At 38.7% G+C, this 20,979-nt stretch overlaps 1 long non-coding RNA gene across 1 annotated transcript in view; it reads left to right on the top strand.

The window, feature by feature from the left end:
* Positions 1-20,566, top strand: part of LOC143443200 (uncharacterized) — a 49,382-nt gene extending 28,816 nt beyond the window's left edge. Inside the window, exon 2 of the long non-coding RNA XR_013111965.1 lies at positions 19,796-20,566. This is a non-coding gene — a long non-coding RNA (uncharacterized LOC143443200). The remainder of the gene's footprint in view (positions 1-19,795) is intronic.
* Positions 20,567-20,979: the final 413 nt, after the last annotated feature.

Genomic DNA, 20,979 nt, shown 5'->3' with positions numbered 1-20,979 from the left:
ATTTAATCCTATCACTGATGCTGGGACCTGGCTCAAAAACAAGGAGAAAATTCCCTCCCAGGATCTGAAATGCTTTTCTTTTTCCTGGTAAGCTCACCTCAGCATCAGAAGTTATAGCCAAGGTTTTTCTTTGCTTCCTTTGGTTTCTTAGCATATGTGAAGGCACCAGGCAGACAACTCATTGTTCTCATGCAAAACTGGACTGAGATACAGACTGGAGTTTTTCGTTTCCTGAAAACCTATTATTCTAGATATTTTCTCATGAAATTTGATTAAGAAATGAAAACATCCACTTGTTCCTTTTTCTCTTGTCCACTTTTACAAATTTGTGATCTACCTCACAGAGCCAAAAGGAATGATACACAGGAAAAAGGCAAGATTCTAAGAAGGGATAAAAAATAGGAAAAAAAAAAAAAAAAAAAAAAGAAAGAAAAAAAAAAAAAAAGCCTTTAGAATACCCAGAGGATTAAATAACACTTACGATTTGTTTGGTGAATTGAGTCCCCAGAGAAAAGTGTCAGGTTCTGGAGACTTTTCTCCAGTTTTCTAGGGAGAAGTTTTCTGAATTGCCAAATGCTAGTTTACAGTATTTGAGTGCCCTGCACACCATTTCCCTTGTCTGTTCAAGGCCCTGGGTTCAACACTGAAAGACAGATGAGGAAAATCATGGTCCACTAGATGGCTCATTTAGTGATTATTTGTCACACAAGCACTATGACCTGAACTTGATCCCTGGAACCCTTTGTAGGGAGAAAACCACTTTCAACAAGCTGCCTTTCTACACACACATCTGTGCTATGGTGACTGCATTCACACACACACACACACACACACACGCACACGCACACGCACACGGCAAGGAGAAAGAGAGAGAAAGAAGGAAAGAGAAAACAAATTTAAAAACTTATGTTTGTAAAGAAATACAATGAATCCCAGAGTTTTTTTTTTTTTTAAGTGCTCCTATTGAACATTTAGTAGGAATGGGCTTTTATTTTTAAAAACCTAGAGGGATATTAACATATTTACTTTCTTAAATCATATTGTACCTCAGAAGAAAAAAATCAAATGAAGAAAATGGGCCCTTATGTGTAATCGAGGAGTTTTTGAGTATTCTTATATTTTCAACTTCACTTTAACACAGAATTTAGATCTCTTGGCAGTGGGAGATGGGTGCTATGATAGGGATTGTGGAAATAATAGGGCAATGGATGTGACTGAGAATAAAGGGGGAAAAGTAATAGACAGTGAGAGAAAAGAATGAGTGATAGCTAACAATAATGATGTTTGAAAACCCCATACAGAAAGATAGTACTTTATAAGCTTAATTAAAATATATGCTACATGTACATGATTGTATACATATGTATGTGTATACATTTTAATATGATAATACATGAGGTTATGGTGCTTAACTCCAAGAGCCATAAACTATATAACAAAATAATCTCAGTGCCAGAGGTAGGAAACTTTCCATTGCATTGTTGGTCAGAGGAATACAAGACACTTACAGAAAATCTGGGCTCTTGTCATTGCCTTTGGTCAACTTGTAGAACATGAAGGTGATGGTTTGTATATGTTCGTCCCAGGGAGTGGCACTATTAGAGGGTATAGCCTTATTGGAGTAGGTGTGTCACTGTGGGTGTGGGCTTTAAGAACCTCATCCTAGCTGCCTGCAAATCAGTCTTCTAACAGCCTTCAGATGAAGATATAGAACTCTCAACTCCTCATGTACCATGCCTGCCTGGATGCTGACATGTTCCCACCTTGATGATAATGGATTGAAGTTCTGAACCAGTAAGCCAGTCCAAATTAAATGTCCTTATAAGGGTTGCCTTGGTCATTATGTCTGTTCACAGCAGCAAAACTCTAAGACAGAAGTTGGTACCAGGGACTTGGGTATTGCTGAGATAAGCCTGACCATGCTTTTGTTTGAAAGAATGTGGATTTGGGGACTTGGGATTTGGAAAGCCATAGAATGCTTTAATTGGGGCTTAATGAGTTATCTTAGTAGGAATATGGAAGACTTTGTGCTCTGAGTGATTTGAACTGTGCAGACCTGGTCCAAGAGGTTTCAGTCAAGAAGAACTTCAGAATGTGGCCTAGAGATTGCTTTTGTAGTATTTTGATGAAGAATATGGCTACTTTTTGCCCTTGTCTGAAGCATCTACTTGAGGCTAAGGGGGGAGACTCATATTAATTACATTAACAAAGGAAGTCTCAGAAACATGCATCATAGACTTTGTTCTTTAAGTCTCATGAAGAGCATTTGAATAAGCATAGCAAGCTGAGAAAGGAAAAATATAAAATATATGGTTTGAGTATTAATGGGGCACCTGGAAGTGAAATAGAGTTGAATCCTGTGCTCAAGGTTATTAAATTAAATTAAATTAAGGGATTGGTGACCTTGAGGCATAATCCTACCTAGCTAAATTTAGATCCAGGCATGGTGGTACACACCTTTAATCCCAGGATATAAAGCCAAGCAGAACTCTAAATTCAAGGCCAGCCTGAGATAGAACAAGTTCTAGGTAAAGAAAAGCTTAAATCTAGGCATGGTGGTACACACCTTTAATCCCAGGAGATAGGCATGCAGATCTCTGAGTTTAAGGTCAAGCTACACAGCAAGATCCAGGACAGACAAACTTAGGCAGTGAAGGAGTTGGGAAAGAGGAAGCTAGTGATAATGTAATAGTCGGAGGGGGGGTATATTCCAGCTCCTGCAAACAGCATAACTCAACAGCTTTGCTCATGTGTCTTTATAGTCAAGAAGAGAAGGAGACTACTGGAACCATTGATGCTGGTTAGCTGGAGCTAAGAAATTAGTGGTGATTAGAAAGAGACCAGCATCATGGAGGTGAAATCTTCTGGGAAGTGTTTTCTGAGAGCAAAAAAAAGCTGTGTTTCAGAGACAGCACTGTACGTAGTGCTGTACCTGTACATGGTAATGTGTAAGAATCACCCAGGTAGTACTGGTTTTAAAGGTATGAAGGGGTCATGGAGAGTAGTTGAGACTTGGCACTGTGAGAAGCTATGGAAGGCCATTGGTGAAGGTGTGGCCTCAGTTGCAGTTGGTGGCCCAGGACTGCAGGGGTCATGCAAAGGAGCTGAGGCTTGGCCCAATGAAGAGAGTGTACGAGAGGGTATTGGTGAAGCCTTGTTGCAGAATAAGACCCCAGCATATTGGAGATGCCAATACCATTGGATGATCACCAAGAACAGCAACAGTAATGGAGTGGGGTCAACCAGAGCCTACAATGCTATAGAGGGCAGAGCTGGAGATGTGAAACAAGCCCTTTGGAGGAGACCAGAAGATTATGTGTATATGGCAGGCACTGGAACAAGAAGCTGTGAATTTGAAGTTGCCTTGGAGACCCAATGATGTTCAAGATGCCAGAGCTGTGTCATATCTGCTGAGGAAAGCTGCTAACAGGGAGTAGAACCAGCCCAGGAGAAAGAAGTTTGTTGCAGTCAACAGAGATGAAAAAGGAGTGGAGATCTGAAGACTACATTGACATCAGACATGAAGATGCTGAGTTTGGAGTTTGCCCACCTGATTTCCTGTCTTGCCTTAGGGATTACAGTTAAGTGATTGGATGAATCTCAGAAAAGACTTTGAACTTTGGACTTGTAACATTGTTGAGACTGCTATAGACTATGGGGACTTTTGAAGTTGGACTAAATATATTTTGCATTATGCTATGTTAAGGTATGGCCCCCATAGACACATATATTTGAACAAGCCTATGGGAGTCAGGGAGTGGAATGTAATGGTTTTTATATGCTCAGCCCAGGGAATGGCACCATTAGAGGATGTACTGGCTGTTCTCATATGGTTGTGGAAGTAAGACCTATGTAATGACACCAAATTACAATGCATCTGGACAGGGGAAATTTCACATGGTTTCATCCCTAGATAAAGAGCTGTAGATGGTCATTTCCTGTGGAGACAGGAAGAATCAGTTTCATCTAGGGATGGACTGCTGAATAATAGGATATTCAGTCCTAGTGGTAAGCCTAGACATTATACATGCCAGCAATGCTAAATGGACTCAGAAGATTATATATACAAGTATATACATTCATATCTATCTATATCTATTGATATAGGTATATATGTATATAGATATATATGTGTATATATATATGTATCTATATGGATATACACACATATTGTGTATGACTGTATCTGTTTGCTTCTATGTGTACTTATAACAGTACTAATTAAAGAAGAAGGAAAGGGGACAAGAAAAGAGTTGGTTGGGGAGAAAAAGAAGCAGAAATGATGTAAACTGTTTTTGTATGACATTTAAATTTTTTATTATTATTCTTTAATCTCTTTTTTTTTGCAGTCCAGTCATTATCTCCCTCCCAGTTCTCCCTCTGACTGTTTTTTTATCCCATACCTCCTCCCCCAACTCCAAGAGGATGTCCCCGATCCCCACCCCCATCCCACCAGACTTTCCCACTGCCTGGGTCAAGTCTCTCAAACGTTATGTGTGTCTTCTCTCACTGAGGCTAGACTAGTGAGTACTCTGCTGTATATGTGGCAGGGGCCTCATACCAGCTGATGTAAGCTGTCTGGTTGGTGGCTCAGTGGCTCAGAGATCTTGGGGGTCCAGGTCACTTGAGACTGCTAGTCTTCCTTTGGGGTTGTCCTCCTCCTAGGCTTCTTCCAGCTTTTCCCCAATTCAACCACAGGGATTCCTGGCTTCTGTCCATTAGTTGGGTATAACTATCTGCATCTGTCCAGATCAGCTGCTTGTTGGGCCTCTTGGAGGGTAGCCATGCTAGGTTCCTGTCTGTAAGCATACCATAGCATCAGTTATAGTGTCAGGTCTTGGAGCCTCCCCTTGATCTGGATCCCAGTTTGGGTCTGTCACTGGACCTCCTTTTCCTCAAGCTCTTCTCCATTTTTGTACCTGTAGTTCTTTTTGACAGGAACAATTCTGGGCCAGAGTTTATAAAAGTGGGATGGCAACCCCTTCCCTCCACTTGATTCCTTGTTTTTCTACACAGGTGGACTCTACAAGTTCCCTCTCCCGCACTGTAGGGAATTTCATCTAAGGTCCCTCCCTTTGAGTCATGATAGTTTCTAACCTCCTAGGTCTCTGGTACATTCTAGAGGGTTCCCCCACTTCCTACATCTTGGGGTTGCCTGTTTCCATATTTTTCTGCTGACCCTCAGGGCTTTACTGCTGTTTCCCCCACCCAAAACCTAACCATGTTCTACTCTTCTCCTCCCTGTCTCTTTTTCCAGCCAGGTCTCTCACTCCCCCCTCGTCCCGTGATTGCTTTCTTCTCCCTTGTTGTGGGATTGAGGCATCCTCACTTGGGTCCTTCGGCTTGTTAACCTTCTTGAGTTCTGTGGATTATATCCTGAGTATTCTGTAGTTTTTTGGCTAATATCCACTTATTAGTGAGTATATTCCATGCATTTCCTCTTGAATCTGAGTTACTTCACTCAGGATGATATTTTATGGTTCCATCCATTTGCCTGAAAAACTCATGATGTCCTCATTCTTAATACCTAAATAGTATTACATTGTGTAAATGTATCCATTCTTCTGTTGTGGGATATCTGGGTTGTTTCCAGCTTCTGGCTATCACAAATAAGGCCTCTATAAACATAGTGAAACATGTGCCCCAGTGGCCTGGTGGGGCATCTTTTGGGTACCTGCCTAAGAGTGGTACAGCTGGGTCTTCAGGTAGATCTATTTCCAATTTTCTGAGAAACATTCAGATTGATTTCCAGAGTGGTTGTACTAGTTTGCAATCCCACCAGCAATGGAGGAGTGTTCCTCTTTCTCCACAATCTCACCAACATGTGCTGTCAACTGAGGTTTTGATTTTAGCCATTCTGATTGGTGTACGGTGGAATCTTAGGGTTGTTTTTATTTGCATTTCCCTGATCACTAGGGATAGTTTGAACATTTCTTTAAGTGCTTCTCAGCCATTAGAGATTCCTCTGTTGTGAGTTCTCTGTTTAGTTCTATACCCATTTTTTGATTGAGTTGTTTGATTTCTTGGTGGTTAGCTTCTTGAGTTCTTTGTATATTTTGGATATTAGCTCTCTATCAGATGTGAGAATTAGTGAAGGTTAGTGAAGGGTTTTTTTGTTTGTTTGTGTGTTTGTTTGTTTTCTGTAGGTTGCCAATTTGTACTATTGGCTATGCCCTTTGCCTTTCAGAAGCTTTACAGTTTCATGAGGTCCTATTAATCAATTCTTGATCTTAGAGCATGAGCCATTGGAGTTCTGCTTAGGAAATTTTTCCCTGTGTCAATGAGTTCGAGGCTCTTTCCCCATTTTCTCTTCTTCTATCAGATTCAATGTATATGCTTTAATGTTGAAGTTCTTGATCCATTTGGACTTGACTAATATGGATCTATTTTCATTTTTCTACATATGAACTGCCAATTAGACCAATACCATTTATTGAAGATACATTTTTCCCATTGTATATTTTTGGCTTCTTTTTCAAAGATTAAGTGTCCATAGGTGTGTAGTTTTATTTCTGTGTCTTCACTTTTATTCCATTGATCAACCTGTCTGTACCAATACTATGCAGCTTTTATCACTATTGCTCTGTAGTATAGCTTGAGGTTAGGGATGGTGATTGCTCTAGAAGTTCTTTTATTGTTAAGATTTTTTTCCCCACTATTCTGGGTGTTTTGTTTTTCCAGATAAATTTGAGAATTGCTCTTTCCATGCCTTTGAAGAATTGTTTTGGAATTTTGATGGGGATTACAGTAAACCTGTAGATTGCTTTTGGTATGGTAGCCATTTTTACTATTTTAATTCTACCAATCCACGAGCATGAGAGATCTCTCCATTTTCTGAGATCTTCTTCGACATTTTTTGAAAAATCACAGGGCAGGGCTATTCTACTGTGAGTTTTGTTCTAACAAGCAGCTGCATTTCAGTTATCACCAATGTCCTATTTATCTTATCTCACCATTCACTTTAATGCCATAGTCACCATTCTACATTGAAGTCTCATACATTCATCTTCAGGGCTATTTTTTATGGCCTACTCTTTAATGACGGCTTAATAACAGATACTGGTGTTATGGTGGAGCCTTTGTTCCCTAAGATAATTCTGCTTGAATCATCTATTTTGTGGTCATGGCTTTCTCTTCTCACTGGGAATGACATCCCACCTGTGGTTTGATCTGCATACTTTCCTCTGACATATATGTTCATCTTCATGCTACATCAGAAAGATGCTGACTTGTCTCTGACTAGTATAGATCGAATTCACTAAATATATTTGAGTTTCCACGGAGAAGAAATCTTTATGTCCTCCGTATTTTAGAAAAGCGCCAGATTTTGCTAAGAACTGTCCCCATTTTCTTGTTTCCAATTCTTCCCTTTGAAATTAATTTATTCACTATTGTGGACTTTGCCTTCATCTGATGCCTCTGGTGTATCTTACACTTGATGATTACTCAGTCTGTTGGAATAGCATATGAATACAATCGTCGCTTGCTATTCTGAACACTGAAGTATAAAAATCAACATGTTGCTATGTCTTTAATTCAGCACTGTGCTTCAAAATGCTCTTCTAAGTCAGGATTAGTTTTCATATACATGTTATAACACATCCTTACATTTGTCTTGTGGGGAATGGCTGCCTGCCGTATGGAAAGCAAGGAGAACAACTTTTATTTACCTGAGCTTGTCATTGATTCCAGAATCCAGAAACTGTTCTATTCTTGTTGAGGCATGCCTTTGAGTCCAGGTGGGTGAAGGTTCTTTTCTTCACAGTTGTAATGTGGAACATTACATTACATTAATGTGCATGCTGCATGGGGAAACTGTTTTTTTTTTTTTTTTTTTTTTTTTTTTTTTTTTTTTTTTTGCACTGACTGGTGAACTGCTTTGAACTGCTTAGCATGCACCTGTGGAAATAACTTTCAGGAATTTTTAAAAACTGAATATGCACTAAGGTGATTGTTTTAAGGAAAGCTTTTTAATAGGCCTTCATTTGAAAGTAGATGTCTAAGAGGCTAATGTCTTTGGTGTTGATCCCAACCAGAGGGCCATGGTGATGTTGGAGTTCAGTGACTACTAAAGTCACACATGAGGCTGTGGGGTTCTTTTGTTTTAACTTCAGGAAAATAATGAGAACAACTCTAATCATGTGGAAACAGTTCTACCCTGTGAGTTACTGGGACTGAGAAAAGGGGGCTATGTGATTTGCAAATTCTGTCGGATAAAACAGGCTTTTAAAATGTTACTGCCCATGTTCAAATGCATCCTTGTGTATTGGAAGTGCCCTGCACATATTAAAGGAAAAGAAATCCTCTATGGCTGCAAATAGAAGGCTAGAAAATGCGAGCAGCTTATCCTGTAGTCATTGTTCCAGATAGAAAGGAAGACCTTCCAACACTGGAGCTTCTGTACTGTCAGCTGCACTGCAGAAGCGTGCTGAATTGTCCTCACACACTACATGTTGCAAGCAGCTGTCAGACAGAAGAAGAGACCACAACAGGCACATTTGTAGGCAAGATGACACCTGAACAGTACTACAGAACATAAACAACTTTGTGCAACGCCACTCTTTTCTTGGACTTGTCTTTGTCAAGCTGGTGGGGAGGCTTGCAACACCGAGCCAAGGGAGTATTGGCCCCCTTGGAGAGTTTGGAGTGGGTCTCTGAGCATTTGAACATGAATGGGTGGTGATGTGGGTAAAAGGAAGAATGAAGACAACACTACTGTAAATGCCAGATTTATGGTTAAGCAGACAATAACACAGAGGAACAGAATTACACAATTTTGTAAGAATGGATCTTTAACTAATTTTGTAATAGAAGAGCACAATGGGACAAGGAAAATCTATTACAGGGTATATCAGTCCACCAAAAGATGGAGAGCTGAAAAAAATGTGTTTGTTCACTGATGATCAAACAAAATTAAAGTCACATGTCACACTGCAGTGGACAGGGCATGGCAATAGAATCTTCTCTGGTATATTAAAGGGAGTTGTTTCACAAAAGATCTACAGAAGAAGAAAAATAAAAATTAAATAGAACCTACTCTTGTCTGAATAGCTGTCTTTTCGCAGAAAGAAAAATATAATTCAAGGTAAAAACTAATAAAGCTGTGTGTATTTACTGAGCACCACAGAAGTCTCTGTAGGAGACATTTCTTATTATTGTCTCAATAAATGAACCAATCATTTCATCTGTATCTGGTTGTCATAGGCTCAAAGTGTATTTTATTTTATGCCTGAAAAAAAACTAAAACAAGATTGTATTAACTTATAAGAGACTACTGTGAGTAGTAAAGAACAGGGCTCTGAACTATCTGTCTGTCTGTCTGTCTGTCTGTCTGTCTGTCTGTCTATCATCTATCTATATACCTACCATATATCTACCTATCATCTATCTATCTATCTATCTATCTATCTATCTATCTATCTACCCATCTATCATCCATACATCTACCTACCTACCTACCTATCTCATAACATAATAAGAATTTACACAGAGACGATATAGGAAAGGATACTTTTAAGTTACAAAGTTGACAATGTCTCTAGGACTGAACTGTAAACATGGTCTTGTTTTCCATGTACATAACTGTGGCTGTTAAAAATGCAGAAGCCTCATCCTAGGGATTACATGAATTGTCTCAATTAGTTCTGAAGACAGTGTGTGTGTGTGTGTGTGTGTGTGTGTGTGTGTGTGTGTGTGTATGTTTCTGTGTGTTTCTGTGTGGGTATCTTTTTAAGTAGTAGCCTAAGGAGCATTTTAGTTAGGGCTTCTATTGTCTAGAATTTTTCTACTCATTGTCACTCCTGAAAAATGTATCTAACATGACTTATATTTTATTATGAAAACTTTCCTTGTTAATGTCACGGTCTGTGTAAGCTTCTATTTCAATTCCCTGAATTCGAGGTCAAAAACCTAAAAATTCCTGGTCCAGATCCTGACCATAAGGATCACAGAACCTATACAGAGAGGCCATGTGCAGAACAAGAGACCCTAGCAATCATGTGAAGGAAAATTGAGGCCTGGATTTTCCAGATGAGCCCAGCTAAATCCATCCAATCTGGGGATGCCAAGGAGCTATTCAAGTATACAAATTTATTTTGGACTCTAATTGTAGCCTTCAGTGTGGCAACTACATGAGAGATCTCAGGGAACTCTTACCTGACTGTACCACACTCAACCCCACAAAGTCCTGAGAATACAAGTTTATAAAGCAACAACAGCAAAAACAAAACAAGCAAGCAGACAAACCAACCAAACAAACAAACAAAACCTATGTAAACTCAAAGGAGATCTGGTAAATGGAAGGACTGTAGGGATTATGATTGGCGAATTGGAGAATTGGCGAATTGAACAAGGAAGCAGGTGGAAAACTGCTGATGGTGGTGGGGGTGTAGGGAACTAGAGCCATAGGGTAAGCAATGGCTTCATTGAGGGAGCTACATGACCTGCTTCTATATGTTTTGAAGACAGAGACTTGTACAGAGTATATGTGAGCTATGCAAGAGGGAAGAGGTTAAGATGTGTGGGGTACATTGATGTTGGACCACATTCAGGACTGCTACATGGGAACCTGGTTGTTCCCACACAAAAGGGTGGCACGAGAAAGCAGATCCTCTTATGTTGTGATGAACAATTTAAAAAAAAAAAAAAAAAAAAAAAAAGATGAGACACCGGAGCAGAAAGAGATTGTCAGTCCCACAGAAATCCTAAACTGAGAGATCTGGTTCCAAGTTTCACAAAGGTATCCGTGGTCTCCCATACAAGCTTGAAGAGCTCCAGACTGGTGACCCCACCTGAACCCCAGCTCACATCCTCAACTTCCCATCTCTATAGTCAAACACTCAGTCATTGTTTTGCTCTCCCAAGATTCAAATCCCTTTTAGTTGGGTGGGCAGCCTTTATCCGTCAAATCCCCACAACACGTACACATAGCAGAAGTTCAATCAGCCCTCTCTGATGCACATGGTAACTCCCTACCATGAAAGCTTCACAGAGCCAGCTTGAAGCTTCCCTTCACAAATCCAGGGGTGGTTCCTATGTGTGAAAAGCTGCCTTGCTGACTGCCCTGTTTCCACAGGAAGCAATGCATTATTTCTCCATCTGGCATATGTTAAATAGTTGTGAAAATACAGGAAATTTCTGTGATTTTTTTTTTTTTAATCTTGACAGTCTTTGCACTATTTTGGACTTCTCTGATTTATATTGTGACATTTAAATTGTGATTAAGCAAAATAACATAATATAAAATAACTTTTAAAAGTAAAATTCGGTCACTCAGTGTGAAGCTTTCCTCACCCCTGTGCAAAACTAAGGACATGTTTATAAACAAAAAAATGTGAGAAAACAAAACTGAAGAATTTGCTTTTTGAAATTCAAGGAATTGAAGCTGGATCCGTCATTTTAAATTGTTTTATAAATATTTTTAAGCATTTGCTAAAGCGGTTGGATTCTTTATATCGCAGAATTACAGAGTGCCTGACACTATGAAACATAGTACTACTTGGTCCGACCTCTTTGTTATCTAGGTGAAGAACCACATGGCTATAGAGCTTGTGATTTTTCCAAAGATCATGCAGGAAATGCGAGGCAAAGTGAATGCAACAATCAAAATCTCACAATTCTAAGATCAGGGTTCCTCTAATGCCAACATCCGCACCTTGGGAGCCAATGGCTACAACTCCCCCACCAAGGAAATGACATTATCTTGTATGGTGAGGTGTTAAGAAGTTGGGAAAAGAAGAGCAGAAGAAAAGAGTGATCCCTTACTGGCTCATATTGTGTTCTTCTCTTTGCTGGGAACCTCGCTGGTGGAGCATAGCAAAGAGCTGACAGGATTCATCCTGAAAGTCATCCACTGACTATAACATCCTGTTACTAGGAAGATGACATGGTGATTTAATTAAGTCTAAGCCTAACTTGACCCTGATTTGTTTCCTCCTATTAGGGCTATGTGGCCTCATGTACCTGTTCTTCAATCTTTTTACCTGTTCAATGGAAATAAGAACCAAACTATGATGAACCTTAACGCTTCAAAAGCTAACCGCGCACCTGCCCCATATAAAACATATAAGTAACTGATCAATGAATCCTCATGTAAATTAAGATTTACAGCACAGTGTCCATTTTCTTGAAGTGTCCCTACCATTTTAGGACTATTCAAAAGGTAAGTTCTGTCCTGTTAGCACTGCCTTTCTTGACCAGCCCCACACTACTAGATCGAATATTGCTGAATTTATATTGTTCATAGGAAGAATCTACAGCCAGCATGGCTTAGAATTCCATGAACTCAATGTAGACATTTTTATCATACATACACATGTCACTCTGTGATATGAACTAATATTTGAGTTCATGAAACTCATTCATGAACTCAGTCAGTTAGTGCATACTAACTACTCTCTAACGTCAAATACTATGCTTTTTATTTGCTTACATTTATCATAAAATTAGTGGTTTATTCAGATTAACATTGATAAACCTAGAAGACTGGATTAGGCCTGGAGCCCAGATGCAATGCTGACCTACAAGTTGACTTCAGTGCTCACACGAAAAGATGGTCCCTAGCTCACAACTGTGATATGTATAGCAAAATAAAATGGTACTGTGCCCAACACCAGAGAAGATACGGGTGTACTCTGTCTCACCAGAGTGCCAGAGATCTCAAAGGAATAGCAGTGCATACCACTGAAAGGGCCCTCAGCCAAGAGTCTCACAAAAAAACTCAATACCAATGAGTAGGAGTCCCCACATCTTTAAAGAAAATGGGAACACTCATAAAACCATTGGGGGCCTCAGCTTCAGTACCTCCAAGAAATAGAAGTCTGGAATCTCTTGACATAATATGTGTGAGGAATGTCCAGAATTCCAACTCTAGACATAAACTGCTGGGAGAAGGAGAATTATACTCTCTCAAGATGAGCTTCCTTATTGGTAGTCTAGCACAGACTGATTAGCCTTGAAAGTATTTCTCTATCTATCTATCTATCTATCTATCTATCTATCTATCTATCTATCTATCTATACATATATGTATATGTGTGTGACATGACATTAATAAAGACAAAGAGGCTGTCAACTTGAGGTGGGTGGCATGGGAGTGGTTCTAGGGAGAGTACCTGGGAGGGGCTGGAGATGGGGAAGGGTGAAGTGATGTAATTCTATTTCAGTAAAAAACATTGCAGGGGGCAGTGCCTGAATGGTCCTCTGCTAGTAGCTGCAGGGAGACAATATGAGGACTCAAAGAGAGAAGGGGAAAAAAATCTCTGATTAAGGAATTGTGAAAAAGAAGGTTAAAGTGCTTAAGCAAGAGTGTCACCTTAGCACCCAGAACCTAGAAAAGATAAGGCTGCAGGATATCTCTGGCCCATATGAGCCCGTGGGCCAGCCTGTGACACATAGCATGCAGTATTGGGTTAACCTGAAAATAGGCAGACCTGGGAAATAAATTTGAAAACAACTATACAGTTTTTATTTTCCCATGGCTGTGGGTCAAGCAGCCTGAGAAATCACATGGATGCTAAGCATGCAAAGGGTAGCTGTGAAGGACCACCTCTGGACACAAAGCTCCCACAGAATAGCTGAGAGGGAGCCTCTGGGTGTCAGCTATAGCATGCACTCTGTAGTCTCAACATGGCATGTGGGTAAATGTAAGCAGGCATGAAATCAGACACTTCAACCATGAAATTTGTTGACTGACGATTTCCACAGAGTCTTCCATCAGGCAGGAACATCAGGATGTAGCCTCAAGGTTCTAGCTCTTACCCTTGGCAAGAATCAGATAATTGGCTGTATTTTGTTTAGTGAGGGACAACTGGTTCACATTTAACTGAAGATTTGAGATGGGTTCGGCCAGTTGACTGGAAATTGGCAATTCTTTGGCTCTTCTTCCTCCATGCATGCTGCTCATTTGTCTCGGCTGCCATGGCTTCTGCAAGCCCTCAGGAAGAACTGTTTGCTGTGTTTGTACACAGCATGTTCAGTGTCACATGCTGGCAGAAAAAAAAAAAAAAGACTCCCTAATAACAGTTGTTGCCATAGTCTGACAGATCCTCAGAAGTAATGTTTTTAGGTGGACAAGTCACCCCTAATTAGTTTAAGAATTAAAAGTATTGAGCAGCAGTTAACAATCCTCAGAGAGTCTGTCTTTCTGCTCTTCATTTTCCACATTCTAAACAGAAATACAAAAGGAGGAGGAAAACAAACTAACTAACAAAAAACCAAAATAAACAAACAAACAAAAAACAAGAGATAACTACAAAACTGAAAAATCTGATTTCCAAGTAGTTTCCACAAAGTTCAGTCAAGAGACTTGCCTCCTGTTGCAAAGTTAAGCTGTCCAGTTCTATCTATGAACTAGATAACCCTCAAGGTCTGGGCAGAGGTTAGCAGATATAATTTTATAAATAGTCATTTTCATGATTATATTGGGGCTATATTATATAAAAGACATAAATAAAAGTAGTATTTGAATCTCCATTTTTTATTCTGATTTCTATTTTGGATGGGAAGAGAATCCAATTGAAGACATAGATAAAAAGGAAGTTCTCTGATGATCTTACACCATCTAAACCAGAAATACCATCATTACTTAAGCATCAGAAGCCACAAGTAACTGCTTTTGACCCATCCATGCCCATTTACTAGTTTTCCCAACAAATGATCTGTCCTACTTCACAGAGAGTTGATGAACACACACATGAATGAACAAGCAGGTAAGCAACCTGATTGACCTCTTTAGAAATACATAAAGTTAGCAGGTAAGGCCACTCCATCTCAGATACCTGAAAATGGTAATACATGAGGGGTTTTAAGAATAAGGGATGTATCCTCTGCTTGTTCAACTTAGAAGAGATAAAAGTTTCACACTCATTTGAAAAGTGTTCTGAGAATGGTCCAGCCTAATGGGAGCTATTTATTCAGATGAGAAAGAAAATACTTCATTTTATGGAGTATCTCAAAAGTAGACAGAACTAAAAAAACCAAAAGATATAGGAGCCCAGAAAGACAAGCTTCAGGGTGAACATTTACTGTGTGTCTGGATTTAGGTGCAGTAAGATTCAGGCTTCACAATTCCCTGTTGTCTATTTCAGACATCCTTAGTGTCAGTTATTCCTCCCTGATCCTCAGCCCTGCCTTCCAACCCCTTCTTCATTCAGACCTTCATCTGTGTTATTCCCCCTTTCCCTTCATGTAACCTGTGCCTGCTGTTCCCATGTGTGAATATATATATATATATGTATATATATATATTTACTGATTATTATCATCAATAACAAGATCAACAATTAATTAATAGTGTATAATTAATATTTTATTGATAAATATGTTAATTAGTATATAATATGTTATATTTAATTATGGAGATATGTGTATATACATAAAATTTTACACATTCACATGGACGTACACATTTATAATTAAGAGTTTAATTGGTGTTATCCTGACACAGGTAATAAGGTTTGTTCTGGAAACTATCTTTTGCCGAATATAAAGCTAAAGGCCAGTTGTGATAATGCTTCTGGATTCAAGTAATTTTCTAAAGTTGAGCTGGGAAAAAATTAAAAATTTTCTTTTGCTGACATTACATTAATCAATTCTGAGTAGAAAATAAGTTTATAGCTCAAAAACAAGTGAGGGAGAAGAAAAGGAGGAGAACAAGGAGGAGAGAGAAGAGAAGAAGAAAAAAGTTACTTGAAACAGAATAGTTGTTAAAGAAAAAGCTCAAAGGACTCACATCTATGTAAGTGGCATGGAAACATATAACTTTGCAGAATAAAAGGTTGGCTCATTATAGGTAAGTATTAAAGGATTACTGAGAAAGTGTGAGGAGATTGGAATTAACACATACAGAATTTGAGAAGCGAAGTAGAAAATGGGTGCTGGCTCTGTAAAATAGATGGACGGCAGTGAAGCCCAGGGTCAGTGAAATGCTAGCTAAGCCCACACTCAAAGTTTTCACTTAAGACAATGTTACCAACTTCTCAGTTGCCTTTTATCCATCTGTATTATATAATTAATTAATACTATTATATTGATATAAATCGCATCAATTTCTTGATTATGTACATAATATCCGTTAAAAAATACCCAGATTTTGTGAATTATTTGGTTAAAGAGTGGTACAAAAATCAACAAAAAAATCAAATGCAAAGACTCAGAAAACAGAATGCTAGATTTTAAAAAAATATTAAATTATGGGGAACCATAAATTATCTGACAAAATCAACTTACAGGTGGAAAGGTTTCTTTTGGCTCAGACTTTTGGAGATTCCAAAATTGGCCCTATTATTTTGGGTCTGACAAAGCTTCAAAAGAAGTACATATGGCAGCAAGAATATGCGGTAGAGGAAAAAAAGAATAAAAGATTCACTTCATAGCCAGAAAGCAAAAGAGAAGAGTCAATAACAAGGGGTTCCCAAGTCCCTTTTCAAAAACTGTTTCTAGGTTTCATGTAATTTTCACTTCTGCCTGATATAGAGTGTACCGAACCTTTAAAGTGGAGACTTTTGAGAGACAGTTATGATGTAAACTATAACACTACTGAAAAGATTTGCTACATTGAAGGTCATTTTGTTCAATGCCAGTTTTCCCATCTTAAATATATCATTTGAATTGCCAATTCTTCTTCCACGATAAATGCTTCCAATTATAAGTATATTTATTTCATAGACTAGCTCATTGTTATGATTTGATAATTTGTCTAAAAGGTCTTACTATTTTTCTAAAACTGCCTACAGTGAACAAACAGTTATGAAACATAATATTTTTTTGACTGTCCAAGCCAGTTTGGCTTCTTCCAGTTTTCATGTTTGCCGTCCATAGCATATGAGTAGAATGCTCGATGCCTGAGAGTCTTCATCTTCCGTTTCATCCATAGAACCTAGGATTCTAACATGACTCATTGCCTTGTTCTCCACTGGGATTTCCTTATACCTAAACTTTTAGAAAATTTTCTTTATCAATTAAGCAATGAATCCAAAACCCATTATACTAATGTGAGTGAATAGCGGAGATGAATCAACTCTTGTGGAGGCCTTTGCATTCCACCATAATTTTGGTGTAATAAAAGAATGTTCAAATTAGTTCTTGCCCTTACATTATACCTGAAGCCTAGTATAAACAAGAGCATCATCATTTTATCAGCTCCACTTCAAACTCAACAATGCAATTAAGCCCCTTCTCATCCATTTATGCACTCCTTTTGGTCAATGTGACCTCTTCAAACCAGGGCTACCCTGACCTCTGAACAGTACTCCTGCCTCCTGTCTCCAGTGAGAATTGGCTTTTGCATGTAGATTCTGTAAGAACTTTTTATTTTTTTCCTATTTAACTGGTAACAATGATCAGAATGCTTTAATTGACTACTCAATCCCAGAAAGAATTCCCTTTCAGTACATGGCTGACAAATAGATGGGCAAACCCATGACAGCAGTGGAGCTGTGAAGCCTGTGGATAAAGCCCAGTCTCTAAGTATCATTAGAGGACACTGAGATGAGCATGGATTGATGTGTTGGAAGCCACATGTTGACAGGACAGATGACTTCAAATCCCTTCCCAAGACCAAGGAGCTGTCCTTGTTTGTCTGAGGGTTATGGTAACAAGGCAATCTCTGATTGGACAAACTCATGTATTTGCTCACTGGACCTAAGAAAGATCAACATGAGCAGCCTCCCTGATTCTCCAGTGGAAGGTGTAGAACTCAGTTTTAGGCATTATTTCTGTTCTCACACAAACGTAGTTGCATGCATCTAGAGACTAGGAATGCTTGTCTCAACCCTCTATACTGTTCCTCTAACAAGGGCCTGGACCACACAGGAAGCTGAGGCACTTGGTTTAATCTTCATCATTTTCTACTCTTAGATAGCATTTAATAACCAGTCCTGTTGACCCATTACTCTCATGCCTTTTTCAACTTTCTCATTCAATGACTTATCCCAATCCAAAAGCTCTTTCCAAGATAAGAGCCATGTAGCAAGCCAGTGTTAAAGGATATAATTGCCAGTAGGCTAGCACATAGGTAACCACTTCTTATGGGATGGAGTGGATGAGGTAGAGGTACGACTAGATCTAGCATCAAACTGCAGAAATTTAACTACTGTGGGTATTTCTTCTTAAATGGATGAAACAGATACTTATTTGAAGATTGAAAACCTGAGCTTCAAAAATGGTATTTGTTATCATAATTATCTGGCACAAAATTTAACTTACATGAAAACGTTATGTTATAAAACCAGAAAGAGTGTGTTGATAAAAGGGAAGTATGTAATCTTTTACATCAGCCAGATGGAGGCAGTCTGCAAGAGGATTTTGATGAATGAGTCTATTGGTGATTAGGGAAATGTCTAGTATGAGGATGGTGTCTGCACTATTGTAGCGACTTTTTAATAATATGATCAAGAGAGGGTAATGGTAGAAATGAATATGATCAAAGTATATTTTGTATGTGTGTGTGTTTGTGTGTATGTGTGTGTGTATATGAAGAAGTGACAATGAAATACATTATTTTGTACAATTAATACACAGTAACAGAAAATGGAACAATAAGATTATGTTCAGCATGCTATACAGATAGCTCAGGAGCAACTGGGATCTTAACCTGCCTTGATTATACAGTGGAATATGACTTGGGACTTCTATAGTAGGCCAGTAATAAAGGTCATACAAGAAAAGCAATAAATAAACATGTTCTTGATCTCCAAGAGACGCAGCCTATCAACCTCCTCAGGAACGGACCTGAGAACATGAGTATTTAATGTGTAGGTATATCTCAGAGAAAATAATTTACTTCATACTTAACACAGTCATCATTGACAGTTTACCAACTAATTAGCTGACGCATCTCTTAACTCTATAAAGTGTTCTTTGATTTCTTTATTTAATGCATAGATTGAGCTCCTACATATGTTCTTCCTTATTGATAATCAATAACAAACAAGGCAAGGCACTGCTTGCCTTTGGAAGTTTCAGTGTGGTGAGAATGACACAGGCAATGAGAAGGTGTGTGGTTTGTCACAGTGAGGGGGAAGGCCACTTATAATGAGGTTGCAGAGAAGGCTGCAAGCTATATCTGCCTAGGTAACCAAGGAACGCCTCAGTGAGGAGGAAGAAGAATTAGAGGTTTTTTTTTTTTTTAAGAAGAAATGTTGCTAGGTGAGAAGATGTGCAAGGAAAATTATTCATCAAGATCCTGGCCTGGCAACCCTAAATATTGATGATATCCTAATCCTAAACTTCCATGGAAGAGACAGTAAGGGAACAGACAGAAGATGAAAAAGCCTATTGATCAATAGGAATAGGAATAGGGAATGTGAATTTTATATGACAAAAATAGGGTATTTTTCATTTTTTTGACTGGTAATCAGAGTAATGACATGACCAATTTGTTTTGTGAGAACCTAACATTAGTGACAGGGAAAAGTATGCAGTATGCATGCCATAATAGTGATGAGGCAAGTAGGAAAATGCAAATGTGATGGACAGGCAGCACGGAGGAACACTGTGTCCCTGAACCCTATGTCATCCTCCAGCTTCGCAATGATCATTTCTTGTACCTGAGATGTTGGGATGAATTCCAATGACACAAAGCTTCCCTCAGCAGTGGTTTAGAAACACCCTTACTTAGGTTCTCAGTAAAATAAATAGGTCTTCATAAACAAAATGCTTTATGCTATGTTGCTTGATTAGGTAAAAATATAAACCACATTAAACAAATGAAGCAAGTTCAGTTTGAGACCCTAGGCAGCATGTCTAAGGCCTTAATTTCAGAGCTATATCAATTCTATTTTTAATTTTTTTCTAGTTTTGACTTTATCTATTGAAAACAAGAAGTTTCACAATTGATGTTTAATATAGCAATGCAACTGAACAAATGGCATGCAGTGCACATGAGAGTGCTTGAGAGAACATCCTGTGGACTTTGAATGGCAACATGTCAATGCACAGAACTCAAGCAAGTGCGGCTGATGACAAGGAAGGCAGTGCGGGAATCCTAAATCTGGGAACTTGAAACTCCTCTGAGAAATGAAATCTGTGAAAAAGAAAAGAAAAGTTGAAGTGGGATCCTGATGCAGCAAGTACAGGAACCACACCCCCAGGCACTGTGCACACCTTGCCTCCAGACAATGCACCTCTCAGATTCAATAGCCCTCAACTCCTCATCTGCACCCAGATAAAGATACTTTCATCTCTGAGTGATAATATGGATACTTCCATCCCATAGAACAAATTTACACAACTTTTATGTAAGTGGGGTTGGTCTGGTCTAAACTGAAATCAGATACATGTACAGTAAGAGAAACTGTCCTTCAAGTGAACTTTTAGAGACATTATCCATCTGGGCATGGCTATGATTATAATCAGATGCATCACAGGAACTGGCATGCAAACTTGGAAGAAATGGTTATATCAACCTGTCAATCAAAACTTTATTCTGTTGAACCCAATACAACGAAACCCAAAATGACAACCGAGAGTCTTGAGAATCCTCATTTGTGTGGACTGCTGTGAATATTCTTAGAGTATCCCTCTATAAGGACTATCACATTTCTCAGAATAAAGTTCACTTCCTACATTTGCACGTTTTTGAGCATTTTTTTATGCTTTGGATAAAAGGCTAAGAACTTAGGAACACCCAGCCCCAGGCAAGATCACTGGATCAAGACTTCTCACATATGGATGCATCCCAAACAACACAATTCAAGATCTGTCTTTTAAAATTATCATTTTTTTACATTATTTCCATTTTTCTTCCTCCCTTTAAACACTTCCATATACTTCTCCTTTCTCTTTTCCAAATTCATGGTCTTTTTTCAGTAATTGTTGTCATATATATATATATATGTGTGTGTGTGTGTGTGTGTGTGTGTGTGTGTGTGTGTGTGTATGCGTATATACACACACACACATATATATATATATACATACATACATATTTAATATTCTTAAATACATAAATACATGTTGGTCAGTCTGTTTAATGTTATT

The sequence above is a fragment of the Arvicanthis niloticus genome, chromosome 8, assembly GCF_011762505.2.
Source record: "Arvicanthis niloticus isolate mArvNil1 chromosome 8, mArvNil1.pat.X, whole genome shotgun sequence".
Classification (NCBI taxonomy): Eukaryota; Metazoa; Chordata; class Mammalia; order Rodentia; family Muridae; genus Arvicanthis; species Arvicanthis niloticus.
Note: the sequence above shows the minus strand (reverse complement) of the source record. Positions and strands in the feature narration are given on the sequence as shown.